Genomic DNA, 6566 nt, shown 5'->3' with positions numbered 1-6566 from the left:
CGAGCCTTCATGGAGGATCCCTCTTCATTACTACCTCCACCTGACCCCGGACTCGGCAACGCTCTCCCTTACAGGCTCCCTCTGTGCAAGCCTTCAGGGAGAATCCCTCTTCATTACTACCTCCACTTGACCCCGGACTCGGCAACGCTCTCCCTTACAGGCTCCCTCTGTGCAAGCCTTCAGGGAGAATCCCTCTTCATTACTACCTCCACCTGACCCCGGACTCGGCAACGCTCTCCCTTACAGGCTCCCTCTGTGCGAGCCTTCAGGGAGAATCCCTCTTCATTACTACCTCCACCTGACCCCGGACTCGGCAACGCTCTCCCTTACAGGCTCCCTCTGTGCAAGCCTTCAGGGAGAATCCCTCTTCATTACTACCTCCACTTGACCCCGGACTCGGCAACGCTCTCCCTTACAGGCTTGATTATTCACTACTCCTCTCTCCAGTGCACCTTATCTCACAGCTGACCTTGGGCCCCCAGCCCCATATCAGGCCCCATCGGGCTCCACTTTGCTTTTTCCCGGTAAAAACATTAGTAAAATCACCTTCAAACTTAAAACATTGAATATAGCAGTAAATATAATTAGCATGCACTTTAAAGTATGTTCCACAGTAGCCCTTATGACCCGACTGCTAATTAAATAAACAAAAACAGAAAGGCCATGACAGGGCTGGCTTTAGCGCTGATGCGAAAGTCTTTTTTGGCGGCACACTAATAACCTCTTTCTCCGTAAATACCTTTACTACCACCTTCCAACAGTGCCCCTCATCCCTCCATGGCCCCCCTAGTGATCTCCTCCTCAGATTCCCTCACTGCCTCACGCCACAAGTGCCCCTCTTCTCCCCATAGCCCCTCCCCCTCATGACCTCCTCCTTGGACTCCCTCACTACCACCATCCACCAGTGCCCCTTATCTCTCTGTAGCCTCTCCCCCCATGACCTCCTCCTCAGACTCCCTCATTACCACCCTCCACCAGTGCTCCTCATCTCACCCTAGCTCCCCCTCCACACCATGACCTCTTCCTCGGACTCCCTCACTGTCACCCAGGGCACAAGTCCTAAAAAAAGAAGTGGGAGGGACGCTGACGTCACAACAGCAAGTGATGTCACGAAAGGTGGCTTGCACCATCAGACTCATTGCCTCCCCTCGCTCACCCCTTAGATGCCATTGCATCAGAGAAGCCAGCGCGTGAGCAGCGTTCTAAATAAGCTCCGATCTCGCCCCAGAGAGGCCAAAGAGTAAATGTGTGGCCCCAGTAATCGAGCTCCCGTGAAAATAAGTGAGGGGACGCCATCCACCCGCCTGGTACCCCGACTCGAGCCCTGCAGTCACCCTCCACCAGTGCCCCTCATCGCTCCACAGCCCCTCCAACTACCTCCTCCTCAGATTCCCTCACTGCCACCCTCCACCTGTGCCCCTCATCGCTCCGTAGCCCCTCTCTCATATGCATTTGTTGTTTAGCGCTACTCATATCAGTGTAGTGTGTCTGCACTTTACACCACGAACACATTATACAGAGACAATGAATCATACAAGTATGTAAATCAGTCTACAGGGAATGTCACATAAGCCAATGAGGATTACAAGGTGTAGGAATCTGCTGCATACTTAGAAAGAGGACACAACAACCATAAATAAAGATATTTCTCCCCGTTGTGCCTCTGGTGGGGAGGCGCACAATTCTGATACATTCCCAGGTCTACTAATGTTGGTGAATCTGGGAATGTGTCAGAATCCATGGTTAAATGTGGTGGAACACCTACACTCCACCTGAGGCATGCCTCCCTGCTGCAGATTAACGCAAGGCAGCGATTGCGCTGCCTTGTGTTACTCTAGATTCCTCAAACCAAGGTGGCCTTGCGGGACTAGATAAATCTCATTTAGGTTTTGTGACGCCGTTTTGTGCCCTTGCGACGACGCAAAACCTTGATAAATATGCCCCTGTTTGTCTTTTCTTGTCTCTGCAAAGCGCTCACATTTGAATTCATCCACACCCTCTTTCATCTTGTTTCATTGCTACAGATACAATGATTTTGTTGTAATGTTAGCAAAATGGAATTAAACATACCGAGGAGGGAAGCAAAAGTGTGATTTGTTATGAAATGTCTCTAAAAACCTCCCCAATAAAAGATTATTTGCAGCAAAACACTCCAAGTGTTGCTTTATGTGTATGCTATTTCAACTGCACACACTCCTGCTTGCTGCAAAAACCTAATACCTTTTTTCTTTTTCAATAATTTTTTTTGAAGCCACATTTAATTATTAATTTGTGTGATTTAATGTGAACTGTACCTGACCAGCTACAAACGTATTTCATTGAATCCATTACCCTGCATAATTCATTTTTATTTTTGCTTTATTCTGAAGGAACTTGCATCAAACAGCTGCCATACAATGTACTGTCGAAACGTTGCACAGCGTGCACAGCTTGATACATGTTTTAAATTTAAAAAAAATTATAATACACAAAGGGAAATGAAAGCAGCTGAAGATCACAGCCACATCAGAGGTGAAATTAGTTAAATTTCATTTAATCACTTACACTTCTGCCATGACCAGCAGGTGTTAAATGGTAATGCATAGGCCTACTCGTAACAGGATTATTCTGACCAAAACATGGTCATTATTCTTTAAAAAGGAAGAAGAAACGCGCTTTATTGGCCACAGATGTTTCTCAACTACTCCTAGGGCAATTGATCTTGTTGCCTGTCAAGGATTAAAAAAGAGGAAATGGAAAATATAGTCAACTTCTTTACTCTGCAGGATGTTTTCTGAGCCACTTAATGGTTGAATTAATAATCAGTGCTAAAAAAGATGCACATGGTGCCAGTCTAGAATGTCACCCCTCGTTACTGCTGAAATATATTGTTCTAAATGGAGCGTAAGCTCATTCAAATCCATTTGGAGACGGAGGAAGGTGATAGACTCTTGTGGTTTCTTAACTGCTTAATGTTGAGAAAAAGCTAACATAGCATTCGATCTCGGAGCTTTCACTCATGGGCTCAGATTAAGATGGGCCGTAAAATATTGTGGAGAGGCAGGTCTGGAAATAGCATTACCGGTAGCCTTTGCCGCACTGTATTTCAAAGTAGGTCCGTGTCATCCATACTGGTGGCAGTATATTTTGAGAGGGTTTGGTCTGGGGAAACACAACCTTAGGATTTAAAAGAGTATTCCACGGGGGTCAGCTTTACTGATAAAAATGTATCTCTGCCCAAACATACTCATTTTAGCAACATTAGAATGATGAAAGACTGAGGAAGTTCTAACTATATCACAAAACAAATCTATACCATTCACGTTTGTATGCAGCTCTTTGGTGACAGACTCAGTTCATTGGTCACTGTCCTATGTTAGGATTGTAACTTCTGAACTGCAAGTAACACAGGGATCTCTGTGGCAAAGGCAGCAACCCACTGAGCTTCCACACAAAATACAGTTCATCTGCATTCAAAAACTACTAACAGACAAATAATTGCTCTCAAGCGAATCATTAATCACCAGCGTTATTGGGGCATCTTTTATTGTCTTATTGTTGTCCTGCATCGGCCATGATAATGATAAAAACTGTTTAAATGAAGCGCACACGAAGTACGTGTCCTGCTGGACCTGCGCATATTTTAAAAAAGAAAAGAAACACATTCTCTTACCTACTACTGCAGTCTGCACTAAAACGAATTATCCACGCAGCAGGCTCAGCAGACTGCCCCAGGCCACAAGGTCCTCACGAGAGTGCGTAGTGGTGAAGCGCGTGACGCGTCACCGCTACGTTCTCATCGCGAGGGCCGGGCAAAAATGTAGCCCAGAGCCGTCGTTGGTAGCGCTGGCGCGTGCTCTCCAAGATTGACGGCCCTGGAGCAGGCTGGGATGGGCGGCGCCGCGGGCAGAGAGATTAACGGTCATCATGGTGGCGCACTCAGCACTACAGGTTAGTGCGCGCTGCTTGCACTATACCTGGGCCGCCCGGCCGCGCGCGCCGTTGCGGCGGACTTTATAATTTATTTAGTGACACTGTGTCCCTAAATAAATTAAAAGGCCACCGCAGCCGCCCTAAATATAGTGCCGCCTGGGGCGGTCTGCCCCCACCGCCCCCCCTAGCTACGCGCCTGACCTCTTTCATAAAACCGTGAGAACCGAATGAGAGACTCTCTCTCCATGCCAGAATCTACTCTCTTTGCTACCAGCCAGCACCGTGGTTACATGTAAACATGGATGTGTAAGTGATACAATATAGATGCTCCTAATTCGATGAAAGTGTCAAACAGTTTCCGTCCGCAGGGTAAGCGGTAGGGCGGGAAACAGCGAGACGCTGCACAGTGGGTGGGGGAAGGCATTTGTACCCTTGTCCCCCCCCCACGGCCGGAAGTGACACAGCCAGTGAGCCTAGTCTGCTGACTCCTGTGCCTTCCCGTGGCACTAAGGCGGCTGCCCTGTTGGAGGGTCCCCTACGTGCCCCCGGCCAGCCTTGGCAGTCTTGCTGCACTATCTGCAGCTTCCTACTCTTGCAAAGATAGGCATCGTTGATGCTGGCGGGAGGATTTGGACTGAACCTACTCTAAATAAAAGTGACCAACAGCTGATCTGATTCTCACTCCAGCGCCAGGCCCTTTGAGAAATAATGGTGAACTGCTGCACTGTCTGCATCTTCTTACTCTTGGGAAAATGGTCCTCATTGCCACTGGGGGAGGATTTGCATAGAACTCACTCTAAATCAAAGCGGCCAACAGCTGATTCGAGTGCAGCATGGCACGCGCCAGCCAGTGCCGTCTGAGTAACAAGGATGTTTTGTGTTGTCGTCTGTAACATGGCGGATTCCATCGGTCCTTCAAGTACACCTGTGATGGGGTTGAGGGTAGACCTGGGACTAAATTCGCTGAATCCAAGAAATACTGCACAGCCTGAATTTTGTGGAATACCAGAAGCCCCTGTGGTCTTGCCCCCCCCTAACTGGTTGGTACCTGAATGTCATCAAACATTTACCACTCTCGTCATATGATCTACAAAATCATCGGACATATAGCATCTGACATACACCACGCTTTAAATATGAGCTACAAAAAATATGGCCAATAGGAGTTAATATTAGATAACACAACCCCAAAGGGATGATACCTTCGTATTCAGAGCACCCTCTACGTCAGACGTTATTCCTGTATACAGTGTTTTAATACACAACTGTAACGTGCTCATGGTGCCTTTTTTTAATAAATTTCTGATTATTTGCACCCTGCATGAATTTGGTGGGGCGGGGCTAGTGATCAGCCACTTTATGGAACTTCAGTATCAACTATATGACTTGTTGCCCCCCTCTTTTCGCTCCATGAGATGGTATCCATTCTTTGTTCACAAGGAGTATAAAATAAACAGTACCCCCCCCCCCCCCCCCCCCCCATGATAGAGAATGGAGATTCCTAGCCAAACAGGCATATAGGGATAAAGTGGTCAACTGTCTCTTTCATGTGAAATGTGATGCGAGACACAAGCTGCTCATCAAGATGCTGAAAGCGCCTAGAGGCAGCCATCCCATCTGAGGCAGGTGTTTGCAGGGTCGTCCTACAAAAGCATATAATTACCTGACGCCTCCTTTTCTCATGGCCTTCAGCCTATCATGCATCCCGGCCGCTTTTCCAGTACCAGGTCAATGACAGCAGGTCTTTGTGACACTGCACACTGGCATCCTGGAAATAGTAATGTGGCTGGACACAGAGCTTTACACTAAACCTAGAACTGGCAGGAACCCCGCAGGAAAAATACAGACATGACGTACATCTGCAACCTCATTGACAGGGTTCGAGGTTCAGAGCGCATAGACCCAGGCACCACGTCATTGCCATGGTAAAGTTTGAACCCTTGCCTTGTTTACTCTGTAACACACAAAAGTATTTTAATACCAGGGCATGCTGAGCCAGGTAATCACTGCTTGAAAGAAGGACTATAGGGAACAACGCATCCTACCCAAGAGTAGGCTCGAGCGAGATTTCAGTTATGGTCAATTTCACTTTATACACGGAATCCTTCACAATCCTTAAGGAAACCTTCTGAACTGCAAGTAACGCAAGGATCTCTGTGGCAAAGGCAGCAACCCACTGAGCTTCCACACAAAATACAGTTCATCTGCATTTAAAAACTACTGACAGACAAATAATTGCTCTCCAGCGGATCATTAATCACCAGCGTTATTGGGGCATCTTTTATTGTCTTATTGTTGTCCTGCATCGGCCATGATAATGATAACAAGCATTTGCAATGCAATAGGTCTCGCATTATAAAAGTGTGAGCAGCTGGCATTGCTAATAATAATGCAACACTAGCTATTGGCTTTGTAAATGATAAATAAATGCCATTATGTGTTTGTTTTATAAAATAGATTAAAAAAGGCATTGTCATGAACAATGCCAATAGCTTAAACTTTTGCAAATGCGAGACCTATTGCATTGCAAATGCTTGTTTCATCCGACTTAAAGTCCTGGCCACATAACTTTTAAATTGGTTTTGTTACCGCATGGAGCCACGAAGCTACCCTGGCAAAAAGAAGAATAGCTGGATGCACACTTTGCTTAAGAT

This window comes from Triturus cristatus, chromosome 5_1 (genome assembly GCF_964204655.1).
Source record: "Triturus cristatus chromosome 5_1, aTriCri1.1, whole genome shotgun sequence".
Lineage (NCBI taxonomy): Eukaryota > Metazoa > Chordata > Amphibia > Caudata > Salamandridae > Triturus > Triturus cristatus.
The sequence above is the reverse complement of the archived record's forward strand: the minus strand, read 5'-3'. Positions refer to the sequence as shown.